Below are 20,016 nucleotides of genomic sequence, written 5' to 3'. Positions count from 1 at the left end.
TATGCAGAGATTCCTCCAGGAGTGGGTGGCGGATTTCCATGACACATCCATCTGGCCACTGCCAACTAAACATGGTTAGCTGCTCAAGACTTCAACACTACCTCCTGGAACCCTGTACGCCAAGCCGTTGAAACCCTAATCCAGCAGGACCAAGGCAATACCTGCCCCTTCATAGGTTACGTAATTTAGAATGGATGGGGGTGGCTATTAGGGGAACAAGTAGAATTAAGAGAACCTTAATGTGTATAGAACAGCAGCAACACAACGGATATCGCACAGTCGGCTGGCTTCCTCCAGAGTTGTGCCATAACATTACCATTAATACTGAGCTCTAGAAATGATGGAATAAAAAGCAGTATATTGGTATAAAACCTGTAGATATGATGGTCCCAGAATACTTATGGATGTGTGGGAGGTAGGGCAGCCCCTACCTCCCGACAAATTGGAGACAGTACACCTGGGATAGGCCCTATATTCCCAAGCAAATCCTTAAAACCTTAGAAGAGATGCTTCATAATTGGGACTCAATGTACCACTGGTGGCACCGAGCCAAACAAACTCCCTGGTGGTTTTACCCATTAGCTGTATTCCTCCCTGCAGGAGGAGTAATAAAGATAGAATTAGAAGTTACAGCCTTAGCCAAATACACGGCTAAATCCCTGAATCAGACCCAACAAGCCCTTACCTTAATGATGAATGAAACTATGCAAATGCGCAAAGTGGTACTGCAGAATAGAATGGACTTAGATCTGTTAACTGCCGCACAGGGGGGCATTTGTGCCATGCTACATGTGGCAGGTTGTACATATACACTGAGTGGCCGGATTATTATGAGTGGCCGGATTATTATGACCACCCCATCAATACTTCGTTGGGCCACCTTTTGCCTTCAATACTGCGGCGATTCTTCTTGGCATGGCATTGACTCCACGAGATGTTGAAAGGTGATGCAAGGAATCTGACACCATGCCTGATAAATAGCACTGTCCAGTTCTGTGAGATTTGATGGTTTTGGAACCAGCTGCCTGATGGCTCTTTTAACTCTGTCCTACAAATGCTCAATTGGATTGAGATCTGGTGATTGTGGGGGCCACCTAAGCAAGGTAAAGTCTCCCTCATGTTCTTGAAACCACTCCTGCACAATACGAGCACCATGGCTTGGCGCATTGCCTTGTTGGAAGAAGCCACCTCCATTGGGATACGCAATCAATATGATAGAATGAACTTGATAAGCAACGATACTTAGGTATGTTGTGCTATTCAGACATTTATAATCGTCTGGCCCTCTAGCAACTTCAGCACGAAATTATAGCTAATTTGCCTACAAACGTCAGGTGGTCATATCAATCTGGCCACTCAGTATATACCAGATAATCAAAAAAATGTAACTGGTGCCCTACAGGAGATAGACAGTGAAGTACAATTCATCCAAGCTCTTTCCCATGACCCCTTCCATGAGTGATGGGATGAACTACCAGGAACATGGCTCCGGGAAATTTTTAATTTTGCTATTGGGGATCAGAATTCTAGTACTAGCATGCTGCGGTCTGTATTACTATTGTGGGTTTTGTGTTCAAGGAGCTGGCATATGGTCCAGGATACCCCTAAAAAGCCATCCAGTGTAAGGGGTGGAGTTTGGGGACTCTGGCCAGAATACATCAGATGTTGAAGGCCCATATTTCCATATGCATGCACCACAGCAATGACACATTATCAGCATACACACTGCACAAGTGCACCCTTATATAACCTGCCACTTATGTAACACTGATGTCATTACTTGGCAGAAAGCCTCTTTTGTTAGTATAAATGTGCTACTGACTAGCCCAGCCATGGGCAAACTACGGCCCGCCGGCCGGATCCGGCCAGTTCGGCTGTTCTATCCGGCCCGCGGAGCCGAAAGAGCGGAGGGTTCTCTTGCTCTCCCCTCCGCTCCTTCACCAGCAGCAGTGTTAACATGTATTAGTTCACACAAACACTCCATCCATGCTTTTGTTCCGGCCCTCCGGTCCAGTTTAAGAACCCATTGTGGCCCTCGAGTCAAAAAGTTTGCCCACCCCTGGACTAGCCAGTGCCTGGCTGCTTTCCCTGCAATAAAGCATGTCCCATCTCCCTGCAGCTGCTCAAGTTTTCTTCCAGTTCCCAGTGTCCAAGGAAGTCCCCTCTCTGGCAGAGGAGCTCAGACCCAACAGGGATAAACAATGTATAAGGGGCAAGGAGCTACCATGGACAAAACCTGCCTGTGCAAAAGTGCTGTGGCAGACGGGTGCCATGTCCCGAGTGTGGAGAGAGAGGGAAGGACTACACAATGCTGGAGATTACAGGAGGGTGAAACTTACGGGCTTCAGAGTTACACATTCCAGAGTGAGAAAAGAAACAGGCCTCCCTTAGCCTTTCCAGTGTCATTTTCTTCATCAGCAAAGATGGGATTAAAGGGAGTTGAGAGGGTCGAGAGGGAATTCCAAAAGTCCAAGTTAGATCATGCATATTAACAGCTTCAGTCCTCTGCTGACCTGATTAAATCATGGGCGATCCACCCCACTCTCATCCACTAGCACTTATAACCCCCACTCTGCCCACATTTCCCTCATCCAGGGAGAAGCCACCAGTCTGATGAGTGAAGTCTTAATAGCTTCACCCTCTTAGTGGTGTACATAAATGCCAGAGTCACAACAGTAACTTCACAACTGGTAAAAGACTGGCTTCCCAGACCCTTCTCGGGGACTTAGTCCACAGAGTCGCCCATAGATAACTGGTACAAGGTTTTTCCTCTGGGAATCCAGAGGCTGTGCATACAGGAAATGTGAGCACTGTTGAGAGCCTTGGTTTCCTATGGGGCTGCTCTACCAGTATGTGGACCTCAACAGGCAAGCCAATCCTATCTTGGAACCACATATGACTTAGATTGTGCTTGGTTTCTGACCAGGAGTACTCTATATCCCTTATGGTAATGTGGCGTTAAATACAGGAGAGGGTGACTAGAAGACTGACATCAGCTGATGGCTAGAACTCTTCTTGGAAGCTCCTACTGACTTCCACAGAGTTGCCTTCGGACAGACACCTTCACTGCACAATGGCCTTTGCGGCTTCCGTGGCTGAGCTAAAGGCAGAGGCCAGCTGCCCCATCTGCCTGGATTACCTGAGAGACCCAGTGACCATTGAGTGTGGACACAACTTCTGTCATTCTTGTATCCACCAGTGCTGGTTAGGTCTACAGTGCATCTTTCTCTGTCCTGTCTGCCTCCACCACTGCCCTGATCAGAACTTCAAGAGAACTTCAATTATGTCACATGACTGATATTGTTAAGCAGATTCCCACCATGAGGAGAAAAAGGAAAAGGCAAGATAAACCCCAGTGTAAGAAGCACCAAGAGTTTCTGACCCAGTGCTGTGAGACGGATCCAGAGCAACTTTGTCCCCAGTGCAGGGTCTTATCAGACCATCAGGATCAGCCCCTGATACTCACTGAGAAAGCTGGAGCTAGTCACAGGAAGAAGCTCAAAGGGTACATTGTACCCCTGCTGCTATACCTTAAAGATGCTGAAACAGTATATGAAAACCAAGTTGCAGAAACTTTGAAAGTGAAGACAAAGATGGAAAACTGGTGGGAGGGATTGGATTATGAATGTAAAGAACTTTAGTGTTCCTTAGAAATAGAGAGACATTAAATTAATGGCAATCTACTTTATAGAAGAGAAGGATGTTGAAAAAAACTAACTGAAAATGAAAGGCAAATTTTATACTATATATTCAGGTTAAACAATCTGTTAAGTGAAATAACAAAGAAGTATTTGCAGACAGATGTGGATTTACTCACAGGTATTGAATGTGGAAAGCGGCTACAGCGTTTGGACAGGTTCAAACCTCAGACTGATGAGAGGGCACAGTCCTCTTGTGGCAAAGTACATAAATACAAGTCCCAGGGTGGAGGGCAAAGCCCTCCCAGCATAATTATAGCCAAAGGCTACGGTTGTATGTAAGCTTGACCTTATAGTCTGACCTTGTAGTCCTAGGCAGCTGAGGGATTTGGGCTGTGGGAGGTGCAGCAAGTGCTGCCAAAACAAAGCTTGATAGAGTTCAGAGAATTACAACAGGAAAGAAGTAGATTTGAAACTCCCAAGAACATTGCACCTACTGATGATGTGTTGTTGCCATGGTAATCCTGCTCAGTATGAGAGGAAGGGCAGGTTCAGACATTTGGTGTATGTGCATGGCTGGGGAGCCAATGGGGCGAAGGTACCATCTGTGGATTATGACTAAACGCCTCTAAGTTAGAATCCCGCCCCAGCGTAACTATACGGCAGTGCTGAGGGCCTCCACTGGCCTCGGATAGCTGGTCCCCCGTTGTGCCTCGGGACCAGGGTCCAGTGCAGAGAGCCCTTCATCTTGGGAAACGGGTTTGCAGCTGGAAAGGGGGCCGCCCCCTCACCCTTCACGCAACGCACACTCATGGGGAACCTGGTGCTAAACCATTCATAGACGACCTGCTTCTAGGTCAGGGTTTCATACGAAGCAGAGCAGCTCCCTCGCTGCGATCTATTGAAAATCAGCCCTTGACCCAAGGGTTTGTAAAAACAAAACACTGTAAACATCTTGACCACTCCCTTGTTTTGCTTTGTGTGATGACTACAAAATAAAGATTCAGTTTATAGGCTGTGTCATTGTGTCCTCATCCAGGCACAGTGCCACCTGGTCCCAACTATATTCTTTTGTCTGTTTTCTTTAATCCTTTACCGCCCCTTCCTCAGGTTCACCACTGGCCGTGCTGGACACAGTTCATGTGGCATCCAACGTGGGGCTTGAGTAAGGGAACTACAATTATCAGGTGAAAGGACGGTCTAGTGAAGTGCACGCAGAAAGCGAAAGTAAGATAAGGAGCTAAATTTAGTAGCAGATGGGTAGAAAACATGGGTAATTCAAGATCGCAGAAAAAGAACTTATATGTATCTATGCTTAAGGCTATGCTCTGAGCATAGGGCTGTTCTGTAAGGCATCAACAGCTTCTTGATTTGTTGGATTTTGTAAATAAAACTTGCCCATGGTTTCCTGAGGAGGGGACAGTAAATGTGAAGACATGGGAGAAGGTAAGGAAGCAACTTAGAGATCATTATATAGCTGAAGTTCCAGAGAAAAGTCCTATCCCTACTTTCAGTCTGTGGTCCCTGATTCGGGACTGCCTAGAGCCCACTCCTGAAAGGGAGTGGGTGAATGTGGTCGGGGAACTAAGACAGATAGTGGAGGGTTTCCAGAGGCTTACGACTCCCCCTATACCATCAGTGCCTCCACTGCCTCCTCTGGTCTCTGGGGCTACAGCTTCTGTGGGGGAGAGCCCTACGGACAATGTGCTTCCTCCAAAATATGAGCTAGAGTTGGAGGAGGAGGCAGCAAGGAACAGTGCCGGCGGGATTGGGATAATGGGGGTCTGATGCAAGCATTTGGGGAACTTAACTGTTTCTCATAAGCCTCTTCAATTACCCCCTAAACAAGCAGAGACAAGAATGGTACCTTTGTCCCCACTCCAGCAGACTCTGTATAAGGCTAGGCAGGCTGGGGAAGATACTTCAGGATTCAGTCTATCCCCTATATTTGAGCAGCCTAATCCTCAGAATCCAGGTCAGATGCCCCATGGTCATCAGTCTATACCTTTTAAGACTTTGAAGGAGTTGAAAACTTCTTGTTCTATGTCTGGACCAATTTCCCCTTTTGTGCTGGGGTTACCAGATACAGTATCAGAGGAAGCTATGGCTCCTAGTGACTGGAATACTGTTGCAAAGGCCTGTCTCTCACCTGGAGATTACTTATTATGGAAGTATAATTGGGCAGAGCTTAGTGCAGAACAGGCTAACAGAAACCAAGCTCATGAGATACCCATTATATTTGATATGCTCATGGGCACTGAACCTCAAGGGGCTTTGCAGACTCAGTTAGCATACCCCATACAAGCTTATCAGCAAATAAATATCTGTGCCACCAAAGCCTGGAGGCAGCTGCCAACAAAAGGGTAAAAATCTTTAGACATAAGTAAAATTAGGCAGGGACCTGAGGAGCCATATCAGGATGTTGTGGCTCCCTTGTTCCAAGCCATTGTAGTCAGGGTTTTGGCTGACACCGAGGCTGAAATGATACTCGTGAAACAATTAGCTGTTGAAAATGCAAATAGAGTATGTCAAGAGGCTTTACATCCATACAGGAAGAACGGTACTGTACATGATTTTATCTGTGTTTGTGCTGACATTGGACCAGCTTACGTGCAAGGAGTGACATTAGCTGCCGAGTTAAAGGAGGTATTGCTTGCTGGTGATCAGAAAGAGGGATGTTTTAACTGTGGTAACGCAAGGTATTTTGCTAAAGACTGTAAAGCTAAAAATGGAAGTCAAAAGGCTACAGGGAGTGGAAACAAGAAGCCTGGACTATGTCCAAGATGGAGAAGATGAAAGCATTGGGTAAATGAATGCCACTCCAAGACTGACGCTGATGGTAATCCATTGCCCGTTAGGCAGGGAAACTACAAGTGGGGCCAGCCCCAGCCCCACCAAACAGTAGGGGCCTTATCCTTGACCCCACTGCAGCCTTTCCAGCCAGCTCAGGCCCAAAGCCAACCGTCTGAGACCTCTACCGTGCCACCCTGGGAAGTGCAGGATTGGACCTCTGTCCCACCTCCTGATATGTACTAACCCCGGAGATGGGCCTCAGGCTATTGCCACGGGAGTGTATGGTCCCCTTCCTCTGGGCATGATGGGACTAATTTTAGGGAGGAGCAGTTTAACATTGAAAGGGTGATAGATCAGGACTATACTGGAGAAACTAAAGTAATGGCACAAACAATTAATACTATAATTCAGGTCTTACCAGAAACAAAAATAGCACAAATTCTCCTTCTGCCCTACTATCCAGAAGGGCGGCCTTTGACCAGTCATCCCCGAGGTGCAGTGAGCCTTGGGTCCAGTGGTGCAGTATACTGGACGAAAATAGTCAAGAAGGGCCGGCCTGAGTTAGAAATAAGGATTAATGGGAAGCCTTTTAAAGGGGTTATAGATACCGGAGCTGATGTGTCAGTCATTGCCGTCAGACATTGGCCACAGGCCTGATCTTTAAACCCCACGGCTTCTGAATTGCAAGGAGTGGGGTATGTTACCCAACCCTAGCAGAGTGCTCAACTCCTTCGATAGGAAGATCCAGATGGAAGTACAGGCTATTTTCAACCTTATGGATTACAACATTTACCTGTTAACTTATGGGGACAGGATATGCTAGAGCAGATGAGGGTTTTAATAACAAGTCCCAGTTCCATTGTTACTTCTCAAACGCTTAATCAAGGATTCCACCCCCTAAAGGGACTAGGGAAGAATCAGCAAGGGAGGCGTTCATCTATCCCGATGTCCACTCAAAAGGGGAGGCATGGATTAGGTTACCAGAATTTTCAACAGGGGTCTTAATCGTCTCTCCGACCCAGCGTACAGCAGCTAAAATTACCTGGCTTGCAGATATCCCTGTCTGGGTTGATCAATGGCCCCTATTAGGAGAGAAATTAAAAGGTGCACAAGAGTTGGTTCGAGTACAACTTGAGGCAGGGCATATTGAACTCACTCACAGGCCATGGAATACACCCATATTTGTAATTAAGAAGAAATCTGGTAAATGGAGACTATTGCAAGACCTGAGGGCAGTTAATAAAACCATGGAGATTACAGAGCCCCTTCAGTCGGTGTTACCATCCCCCACAGGCATCCCATTGAAATATCACTTATTAGTATTAGAGATCTTAAAGCTGAAGTCCTTCAAACCCCTTATATTTCAGCACAACGGGTGGAAATACAAGCTCTTATTTATGTTTTGACAGATTTTGCTACGGAGCCCATCAACCTATATAGTGATAGTGCTTGTATGGTAGGTATGGCAAAAATTATTGAAACAGCTATTATAGGGTGCACTAATTCGGAGGAACTCTTTCATTTATTTTTCAGCCTTAAAAAGGTCATTAGAGAACGACAATTTCCCTGCTTTATTGGTCATATCTGATCTCATTCAGGTCTCCCTGGTCCGTTAGCTACAGAAAATGAGTCTATTGATCGCCTCCTTGCTGTAATGCAAGAGGCTACCCCATTTGCTCTTGTCCAGTGCTCCCACACTTTGCATCATCAAAATGCTGCTGCCTTGCACAAACAGTTCCGTATTTCTCGAAAGCAAGCTCATCAAATTGTTAAGCAGTGCTCTCAGTGTGTGGTTCATTGCCCTGTACGATCCTTAGGGGTTAATCCTAGGGGTCTTAAAGCTAATCAAATCTGACAAATGGATGTCCTTGCTTAGCCGCATTTGCAATACTAGGACCTCCCTTAGAGCTAAAATCAGACAATGGACCTGCATACACTAGTTCTGCTTTTCAGCACTTTAGTCAGCAATAGCAAATTTGTCATAAAACTGGTATCCCTTACAACCCTCAAGGTCAAGCAATAGTTGAAAGAGCCAATCATACTCTTAAAAATGCAATTACAAAAACAAAAAGAAAGAGAAGGAATGCTATGTGTCACCTCAAAACAAACTCAGTCATGCTCTTCATACTTTAAATTTTTTGCAGAGGCTAATAAGGTGTCAGTGGCTAATAAGGTTGTAGTATCCACAACATACAAAGAATTCTTAAAACTCAACAATCAAAAGATAACCATATTAGCCCTAGCTTGTGTGGCTCCGTTGGTTATTGTCTCATACACTAAAGGGCTGCTGGTTCAATTCCCAGTAAGGGCACATGCCTGGTTGCAGGATCAATCCTGGGTAGTGAGCATGCAGGAGGCAGCCGATTGATGTTTCTCTCTATCCTTCTCCTTTTCTCTTTCTAAAAATCAATTTAAAATCTTTTTTTAAAAGAACAACCAAATTAAACAATGGAAAACATGAACAGACATTTCTCCCAAGAAGATATACAAATGGCCAAAATGCACATGGAAAAGATGCTCAAAAGATGCTAAACATCACCAGTTATTAAACAAATGCAAATCAAAACCACAATGAGACCACTTCATAACCACTAGGATGGCTATAATCAAAAACAAAGACATTAACAAGTGTTGCAGAGGATTTGGAGAAATCAGAAACCTTGTACATTACCAACATGCAATGGTGCAAGTTGCTGTGGAAAACACTTTGACAAGTCCTCAAAACGTCAAGCATAGTTACCTTATGGTCCAGATAATCCAGAACAGATATATATACCAAAGAGAACTGAAAACATATGTTCACTTAAAAAACATCTTAAAAGGTTCATAGAAGCATTATTCATAACAGAAAACTAGAAACAACACAAATGTTGTTTGTGTTGCTCATAAATGGATAAAAAAAATGCATTATAACATTACAGTGGAATAATATACACCTATAAAAAAGAATGCAGGCAGAGCACAGAGGATTTTTAGTACAGTAAAAATATCCTGTATGATATTATAATGATGGATATACCGGGTGGGGGAAAACAGATTCACATTTATGAGTAAGCAAAACAGTTTATTCTTGTATTATTATTTATTATTAACTATTGTATTGTTTCTTATATGAATAGCTGTAAACCTACTTTTGCCCCACCCCGTATGTCAGTAAACATTTATCCAAACCCATTCCCACCACACCAAAAGTGAACCCTAGGTAAACTATGGAATTTGGGTGATAATGATGACTCAATGTAGGTTCATCCTTGGTTAAAAATATACCCCTCTGGTTAGTGATGCTGACAGTGGGAGAGGCTATGCATGTGGGAGGGCAGCAGGTATATGGGATATCTCTATACCTTCCTCTGGATTTTGAAATAAACCTAGAACTGATCTAAAAAAAAGTCTTTAAAAAAAAAGAAGAAATGATTGCCCTGTCCTGCAACACAGATGAACCTTGAAAACATTATGATATCTAAAAGAAATCATTAAAAAAAAACACATATTGGTCCCAGCTGGTGTGGCTCTGGGGTACAGTGTCGACCCATGAACCAAGAGGTCATGGCTCAATTCCCAGTTAGGGCACTGCCTAGGTTGCGGGTTTGATCTCCAGTTGGGGGTGTGCAGGAGGCAGCCGGTCAACAATTCTCCCTCATCACTGATGTTTCTGTCTCTCTCTCCCTCTCCCTTCTTCTCTCTGAAATCAATAAAAATATCTTTTTTAAAAATCACATGTTGTATGTTTCCATTTATAGCAAATGTCCACAATAAGCAAATCCTTAGTCAGAGAGTAAATTAACAGTTTTTAGATGATGGGCAGTAGAGAGAATTAAGGGTAACTGCTACGAGGTATGGGCTATCATTTTGAAGAGATGGAAATATTCTGGAATGAGACAGTGGCAATGGCTGCATAACGATGAATGTGTTAGAAAGCACTGAACTGCACACTCTAAAATAGTAATAGTTATGTGTATGAACTGTGTTTCAAAAAAACCTTCAAAATTAGGCAATAATGAACATTTTCCAAACTCACTGTCGGTGTGGGTCGTGAACTCAGGAACTGAGCTAGGTGGTTCTGGTCCAGGAGGTCACATGAGGCTTCAGTTGAGATGTCACTGGGGCTGCAGTCATCACAACTGACTGGAGCTGCAAGCTCTAGTTCCAAAGAGGTGCGGTCACAAGGCTGGCGAGTTGGTGCTGGCAGTTCCTGGGAGGGCTCAGTTTCTTCCCACCGGGGCTTTTCCAGGAGCTGCTTGAGTGTCCTTATCACTTGGTAGATGACTTCTAGAATGAGAGACAAATGTTGCTACCTCAAGCAAATGACAAGAAAGTTTCAGAAAGCTGTGTCTCCTGGTAGGATGAGGAACTAGCATCTGACTCACACAAGTAAAGTCTAGAGACCAGAGTTGGAACTGCCTGTGGCAGAAGGGACAATAAAATGATAGCCGTAGATGTAAACTGAACTGCCAGGAGATGCAGAAAAATATGTGTTTCCGGTGAACAGATAAGGACCCCACAAGAAACAGTAGGCTGAGATTGTCACAGAAGGAGAAAGAGCCAAGCAGGCCACCCAGGGAAGCAGATGAACCCAAATACAGGGGTGGGTCACTAAAGGCCTGGGGACTGGGAGGTGGGGGAGTATAATGACCACTCAGGGGGACTAAAAACATAGGTTCACATAAAACCTGTACAAAACTGAATCAGGAAGAATCACAAAACCTGAATAGGGCTGAAAACACCTGATGAAACTGAAGCAGTAATCAAAAAACTCCAAGCAGACAAAAGCCCTGACCTGGATGGCTTCACAGGGGAGTTTTACCAAACATTCAAAAGAGAACTAACACCTATCCTCCTCAAAATATACCAAGAAATCCCAGAGAAACGAACACTTCCAAGCTCTTTTTTTGCCAGGCTAGCATTATCCTAATTCCAAAACCAGATAAAGACATTGCAAAGAAATGGAATTACGGTATAGGCCAGTGATGGCGAACCTTTGGAGCTTGGCGTGTCAGCATTTTGAAAAACCCTAACTTAACTCTGGTGCCGTGTCACATATAGAAATTTTCTGATATTTGCAGCCATAGTAAAACAAAGATTTATTATTTTGATACTTATTTTATATATTTAAATGCCATTTTACACAGAAAAATCAACCAAAAAAATGAGTTCACACGTCACCTTGGACAAGCGTGTCATAGGTTCGCCATCACTGGTATAGGCCATACCCCTGATGAGCATAAATGCAAAAATCCTCAACAAAATATTAGCAAATCAGATCCAGAAATATATTAAAAAGATCATACATTATGACCAAGTGGGATTTATTCCAGGGATGTAAGGCTGGCACAAAATTTGCAAATCAATAAATGTGATACATCACATAAACAAATTTAAAGACCAAAACACATGATAATATCGATAGACCCAGAAAAACATTCGACCAAATCCAACACCCACTTTTCATTTAAAAACAGTCCTCAGTGCCCGGCCGGCGTGGCTCAGTGGTTGAGCGTCAACCTATGAATCAGGAGGTCATGGTTCCATTCCCTGTCAGAGCACATGCCTAGGTTGTGGGCTCTATCCCCAGTAGGGGGCGTGTAGGAGGCAGCCAATCAATGATTCTCTCTCATCATTGTTTCTCTCTCTCTCCCTCTCTCTCTCTCTCTCTCTCTCTCTCCTTCTCCCATCCTCTCTGAAATCAATTTTTTAAAAAAGTTCTCAGCAAAGTGGGAACAGAAGAATGATACCTCAGCATATTAAAGGCCATACATGACAAACTTACAGCCAACATCATACTCAGTGGGCAAAAACTAAAACCATTTCCCCTAAGAACAGGAACAAGACAGGGATGTCCGCTTTCACCACTCTTATTCAACACAGTACTGGGAGTCTTAGCCACAACAATCAGAGAAGAAGAAAACATAAAAGGCATCCAAATTGGGAAGGAGGAAGTAAATCTATCATTATTTTCAGATGATGTGATATTGTACATAGAAAACTTACAGACTCCAGCAAAAAAAAACTACCAGATTTAATAAATGAATTCAGCAATGTAGCAGGATACAAAATTAACACCCAGAAATCACTGGCATTTTTATACAACAATAATGAACTCACAAAGACAAATTAAGAAAACAATCGCATTTGCCATTACAACAACAAAAATTAAGATACTTAGTAATAAACTTAACACGTTAAATGCCCAGCCTGTTTTGTCTTCGGGATGGAAAGTATAGTGTCAGTCACCAGTGACTGACTGGGTGCTTAACGTGTTAACCAAGGAGGTAAAAGACCTGTACTCAGAAAACTACAGGTCACTGAAAAAAGAGATAGAGGAAGATATAAACAAGTGGGAGAATACACCGTGGTCATGGATTGGTAGAATTAGCACCATTAACATGTCCCAAAAGCAATCTACAGATTCAATGCAATCCCTATTAAAATAATAACGGTATATTTCACAAATCTAGAAAAATATTCCAAAAATTTATATGGAGCCAAAAAAAGACCCCAAATAGCCGCAACAATCATGAAAAAAAAGGACAAAGTTGGAGGGATCACAACTCCAGATATCAAGTTATACTACAAAGCCACTGGCATCAAAACAGCTAGGTACTGGCACAAGAAAAGGCACATAGATCAATGGAACACAACAAGAACCCTAAAATAGACCAAGCCATTACGTTAACATTTGACAAAGGAGGCAAGAGCATACAATGGAGTAAAGACAGTCTCTTCAAAAATAGGGAGATGTGGGGGAGGAGGGGGGAATTGGACAGGTACATGCTAAAAAAACAAGATCACCACACACAAGAATAAATTCACCCAAGCAGGTTTGGCTCATTGGATAGAGCAGTGGTTGGAAAACTCATTAGTCAACAGAGCCAAATATCAACAGTACTTCTTCAAAATAGACTCGCCCAGGCCGAAAAACCAACTTCTGCGCATGGGCCACGAAGTTTCAATCGCACTGTACGTGCGCGCCCGCACGTGGTATTTTGTGGAAGAGACACACTCAAGGGGCCAAAGAGCCGCATGTGGCTCACAAGCCGCAGTTTGCCAACCACGGGGATAGAGCATTGGCCCGCAGACTGAAGGGTGGCAAGTTTGATTCCAGTTAAAAGCATGTATCTCAGCTGCAGACTGGATTCCTACCTAGCCCTGGTCAGGGTGCATGTGGAAGGCAACCAATCAATGTTTCTCTCATCCTCCCTTTCACTCTCTCTAAAAATCAACAGAAAATTATCCTCAGGTGAGGATTAACAAAAAAGTATAAAATAAATAAAAGTTTTTAAAAAGAATAAGCTCCAAATGCATGAAAGACTTAAATGCAAGTCGTGACTCTATAAAAATCTTAGAAGAGACCATACAGCAAAATCTCAGACATTTCTCATAGCAATATGTCTGCCGGTACATTTCCGAGGGCAAGGGAAAGTAACGAGAAAATAAACAAATGGGACTACACCAAAATAAAAAGCTTCTGCACAGCAAAAAGCAAACAAACCAAAAAAAACCCACATCAACATCCCAGCCATGGTGGCTCAGTGGTTGAGCGTCGACGTATGAACCAGGAGATCACAATTCAATTCCAAGTCAGGGCATATGCCCAGGTTGTGGACTCGATCCCTGATCCTAAAAGGAGGCAGCTGATCAACGATTCTCTCTCATCAATGATGTTTCTATATCTCTCTCCCTCTCCTTTCCTCTCTGAAATCAATAAAAACATATTCAAAATAAAACAAGTTCTCAACAAAATGAAAAGGGAGCCCACTATATATGGGAGAACGTATTTTTCAATGATACATCTAGTAAGAGGTTAATTTACAAAATATATAAAGAACTCATACAACTTAACAAAACAAAGACAATCCAATTAAAAAATGGATAAAGAACCTAAGTAAACACTTCTCCAAAGTGAATATAGGGACGGCCAAGAGACATATGACAAAATGCTCAAAGTCACTAATCCTCAAAGAGATGCAATTTAAAACCACCATGAGGTATCATCTTACACCTGTCTGAATGGCTGCCATCAACAAATGACAAGCCATGGCGAGGATGTGGAGAAAAGAGAACCCTCGCACACTGCTGGTGGGAATGAAAACTGGTGCAGCCACTGTGGAAAACAGTTTGGAGTTGCCTCAAAAAAATTAAAACTGAAACTGCCATTTGATCCAATGATTCCACTTGGAGGAATATATCCTAATATGAATGCATAAAAACAACTGTGGTACATTTATACAATAGAATACAATGAGGCTGTAGAAAAGAAGGATCTCTTACCCTTTGAGACAGCAGAAAGACCTGAAGAGAATTATGTATGCTAAGTGAAATAAGTCCATCAGAGTAAGACAAGTACCATATGATCTCACTCATAAGTGGAATCTAATGAACAAAATAAACTGATAATCTGAGTGGATCCAGAGACATGGAAGCATGAAACAGACTGTGGAATCTCAGAGTGTGGAAGGCGTGGGAGGTAACCAACCAAAGACTTTGTATACATATATGCATATCCCTTGGACACAGACAATAGGTAGTGAAGGCCTGGGGCAGGGGGCGGGGGCTGGCTGGAGGGTGGTCAATGGGGGAATGAGGGAGACCTATGTAATACTTTTAACAATAGAGATTTATGAAGAAATAAAAATAAACTTACAAACAAAATAGATCCAGAGACACGGAAGCATGAGACAGAATGATGAATCTCAGAGGGAAGGTGGGGAGGGAGGTGGACAGATTAATCAAAGAAGTTATATGTACATATGCATAACCCATGGACACAGACATTAGTGTGGTGAAGGCCTGGGGGAAGGGGGCAGGAGAGGAGGTCAATGGGGGAAAAAAGGAGGACTTCTTTCATACTTTCAACAATTAAGATATATTTTTTAAAAACTTGTATGTGAATATTCATAATATCATTAATCATAAGCCTAAAAGTATAATCAACCTGAATATCCATCAATTTATTAATGTGTAAACAAACACTGGTATATCCACACAATGGGATATTATTCAGCCATAAAAAGGAGTGGCTTTGCCCAGCCCACTTGGCTCAGTGGTTGAGTGTTGACCTATGAACCGGAAGGTCACGGTTTGATTCCTGGTCAAGGCACATGCCCAAGTTACAAGCTCGATCCCCAGTTTGGGGCATTCAGGAGGCAACCGGTCAATGATTCCCTCTCATCATTGACGTTTCTCTCTCTCTCTCTCCCTTCCCCTCTGAAATCAATAAAAAAATATATTTTTTTAAAAGGAGTGGCTTAATAGTTTCAAGGTTGATCCAATACCTGCCACAACATGGATGAACCTTAAAACTATTAAGCCTAAAAAAAACTTTTTTAATTATAAAAATAAAAACTATTAGGCTTAGCCCTAGCCCATTTGGCTTAGTAGATAAGAGTGTCAGCTGCGGCCTGAAGGGTCCCGGGTTCAATTCCGGCCAAGGGCACATGCCTGGGTTGCAGGCTCGATCCCCAGTATGGGGCTTGCAGCAGGCAGCCTATCAATGATTTTCTCTCATCACTGATGTTTCTGTCTCCCTCTCCCTTCCTCTCTGAAATCAATAAAGAATACATACATTTAAAAATAAATAATGACCCCGTTAAAAAAAAAAAACTATTAAGCTTATGCGAAAGAAGACAGACACAAAAGGACAAATATTGTATGATTCTACTTATAAGAGGCACTTAGAGTAGTAAAATTCAGAGACAAAAAGTACAATGGTGGTTTCCACAGGCTGGGAGGAGAGGCGAATGGGGAGTTATTGTTTAGAGCAGTGGTTCTATTTGCGGCGACCTTCCTAATGCTGCGATCCTTTAATAGTTCCTCATGTTGTGGTGACCCCCAATTTCATTGTTACAAATTGAATATAATTAAAGCATAGTGATTAATCACAAAAACAATATGTAATTATGTATGTGTTTTCCAATGGTCTTAGGCGACCCCTGTGAAAGGGTCGTTTGACCCTCAAAGGGGTCGCGACCCACAGGTTAAGAACCGCTGGTTTAGAGGCTCTAGTTTCAGTTTGGGAAGATGAAAATTCTGGGGGAAGATGATGCTGATGAGTGCACAATAATGTGAATGTACTTAATGCCACTTGACTATACACTTAAAAATGGCTAAAATAGCCAAAACCGGTTTGGCTCAGTGGATAGAGCATCGGCCTGCGGACTGAAAGGTCCCAGGTTCGATTCCGGTCAAGGGCATGTACCTGGGTTGTGGGCACATCTCCAGTGGGAGATGTGCAGGAGGCAGCTGATCGATGTTTCTCTCTCATCGATGTTTCTGACTCTCTATCTCTCTCCCTTCCTCTCTGTAAAAAATCAATAAAATATATTTTTTTTAAAAAAATGGCTAAAATAGTATTATGTATATTTATCACAATAAAAAGAATGAAGTCCCAATATATACTACAACATAAATGAACTTTGCAAACATTATAGTTAAGTGAAAGAAGCCAGACACAATAGGACACATATTGTTTGATTTTATTTATATGAAATGTCTACAACGGGCAAATCCTATATAATATATAGGGAATATGCAAATTGACCATCACTCTGCCACAAAGATGAAGGCGCCCACAGCGGAGGCCGAGTTCCAGTAATGAGCCTTAATGAGCAATCAGCAGGGACCTGAGGCTTCGCCCCCCCTCTCCCTCCCCCCTCCACCATGGGGCTTGATAGGGGACCTCAGGCCACTGCCCCCGCCCTGGTACCAGGCCAGGGGACCTCAGGTTGTGCCCCCCACCCAGCACGGCTTCACAGGTGACCTCAGGCCACGCCTCCCCACCCAGCGGGGCTTGACGGGGGACCTCAGGACGTGCCCCCCGCCCCTGCACCAGGCCAGGGGACCAAAGGCTTGGCACCCTGCCTGGCAGTGCTTGGCGTGGGACCTGAAGGTGCGCCCCCAACCTGGCAGAGCTTGATGGGGGACCTCAGGCCGCAACCCCCACCCGGCGGGGCTTGGTGGGGACCTCAGGCCACACCCCAGGCCCCAGCACCAGGCCAGGGGACCTCAGGCCTCGCCCCTCTGCCTAGCAGGGCTTGAAGGGGGACCTTAGGCTGTGCCGCTCTCCTGGAGCAGGGCAGGGGAACCTGAGGCTGCATCCCCTGCCCAGTGGGGTTGGATGGGGAATCTCAGACCACACCCCCGGCCCAGCAGGGCTTGATGGGGGATCTCAAGGCACACCCTCCATCCCAGACCAGGGAACCTCAGGCTACACCCCCCACCCAGCGCGCGGCCAGGGGACCTGAGGCTGCGACCCTGCCTGGCCGGGCTTAACAAATGGGACTACATCAAAATAAAAAGCACAGCAAAAGAAACCATCAACAAAACAACAGAAAGCCCACTACATGGGAGAACGTATTTGCCAATGTTACATCCAATAAGGTTTAATCTCCAAAATTTATAGGGAACACATTCAACTTAACAAAAGGAAGATAAACAATCCAATCAAAAATGGGCAAAGGAACTAAGTAGACACTTCTCAAAAGAGGACATTCAGAAAGCCAAAAGACATGAAAACATGCTCAAAGTCACTAATCATCTGAGAGATGCAAATCAAAACGACAATGAGGTACCATCTCATACCTGTTAGAATGGCTATCATCAACAAACTACAAGTGCTGACGAGGATGTGGAGAAAAAGGAACCTTCAGTACCCTTCTGGTGGGAATGCAGACTGGTGCAGCCACTGTGGAAAACATCATGGGGAAAAAAAAAAAGTAATCTATATCCAAGACAGATGGAAACAATCCTTTTTATGATTTGGCCTCAGAAGTCACAAAGCATTCCTCCTGACCTGTGCACCAGAAGTGAGTCCCTAAGTCTGGCCCACATTCTAAGTTAGGTTTTACACTTATATCATGAAACTCATTATCCTTTCAGTCTCACATGGGGAGGGTATTAACGTCACCCATTACAGATGAAACTCAGGCTCAGAGAGATTCAATACCCTTCCCAAGGCCACAAGGACAGCGGCAGTAGAACTCACATTGGGACCAAGAACCAGCTGACTCCAAACCTGTGCTATTAACCTCCATCCATCAGTGGTGGTTTTTCAGCCGAGACACATCGTTTGTGAAACCATAGACACTTGGGACCACCCCCCTGCCCCAGGACCTCTTAAATCATTTCTGGGGCTTGTTCCAAACACTTGAATGTTTTCCAGCTCCCCAGGTGTTCCTCAGGTGCATTCTACATATAGAACCACCCCTATGTGTCTGATGGTTTTATACTATTAACATGGGTAACTGGATCTAGCTGGATGGTGAGTGCCTTGGGGACAGTGTCCCTGCCCAAGCTTCCTGTGACTGCCACTGTGACAGCACAATGCCTGCCGGCAGGAGGCAGGCACTCAGGCAATATCATTGGACAGAAGGATTCAGAGCAAACTGCCACTCACAATGTCAACTGCCAAAGGATTCCCCAGGAACTGAGGAGCGCACAGTTGGCGCTTGGGAGCTGGCCTATCTGGCCATTCTCTCCAGAGGGCAGGAGGTTCACGGGCCCACTTGGTGGGCAACCCCTGCTGCCAACTGGGGCACCTCAGCTCAGCCCAGAGCAGAGGTGTTAGGAAGTAACTCTCTACCCAAGCTTCCTCTCCCAGTTCCCAAACTTAGAGCCCCAGCATAGGGCCTAGAATTCACTGAGGCTGTTCATTCAACAGCCAATCAATCAACATGGATCACCAAAGCCGATCTCGCAGCAGAGGCCTGAGCCGCATCCCTGGGACTCATCCCCGAACCCCCAGTGCCCCACTCCCCTTGCATGTGGAGCAGGAGGCCAGGGAAGGAGAATGGGAGCAGCGAGAGCTCCCTGGTCAGAGGACTGCTACCTACTCGCCTGCGGAAACTGAAGACTTGCCAGACAGTGTTATGTGTAAGGACAAGCTCTCCCCTTCCTGGCAAAGGGAGGTGGCTTCATATTTTTCTTCCTTTACCCACAGAAAACAGGGGTCAGGGAACAGAAAGCACAACTTACAATGGACAGGACTGGGGTGAGGGATGAGTTGGGAAAGGGCTGTCACAGGACCAAAGATATAATATGTGAAAGTAACTGAAACCGGGACAGGCTGTTGGGAACTTTATTAGGTGTTATTTACAAAACCAAGTACTTACAATAGCAAATCCCATGTGCCAGGAGCCTTGGGAAACAGATGAGTTTGACAGTGACTTCGACCCCAGGTAGCTGACAATCTAATAGAGAAAAGTCAAACAGTTAGGATAGCTTCTGTGGGATTCGGAAAGATGACAGGGGCTCAGGAAGATAGGAGGGGTCCTGGGGACAACAAAACTGCCCATGGTCCCCATCTTTTCGGTGGGTGCTGGGTGTCACCTCTCCCGCCCTGCCCTCGTTCTCCCCTGCCATTCTAGCAAATGGGTGGGTAATGGGGTAATTGTCGGAAGTTGGAACAACACTGTGCTGGGAGAGAAGGTAAGTTCTGGGAACGTACCAAGTGCTGATTTTAAAAAATAAGACGTACCTTAAGGCAGACAGTGTTAAGTCACCAAGCTGTGGCTTCCCGGCTGGAAAAGTTCCTTTCCTGCTGGAAGAGAATAAATTGTCTTAAGATATCGCTTTTCAGGTTAGACTTTTC

General features: G+C 44.5%; 1 pseudogene; it reads left to right on the top strand.

Moving 5' to 3' along the window:
* The first annotated feature begins 3,073 nt into the window (after positions 1-3,073).
* Positions 3,074-4,807, top strand: LOC118653620 (annotated as a pseudogene).
* Positions 4,808-20,016: the final 15,209 nt, after the last annotated feature.

The sequence above is a fragment of the Myotis myotis genome, unplaced genomic scaffold, assembly GCF_014108235.1.
Source record: "Myotis myotis isolate mMyoMyo1 unplaced genomic scaffold, mMyoMyo1.p scaffold_m19_p_4, whole genome shotgun sequence".
Lineage (NCBI taxonomy): Eukaryota > Metazoa > Chordata > Mammalia > Chiroptera > Vespertilionidae > Myotis > Myotis myotis.
This window is presented reverse-complemented; position numbering and strand designations above follow the sequence as displayed.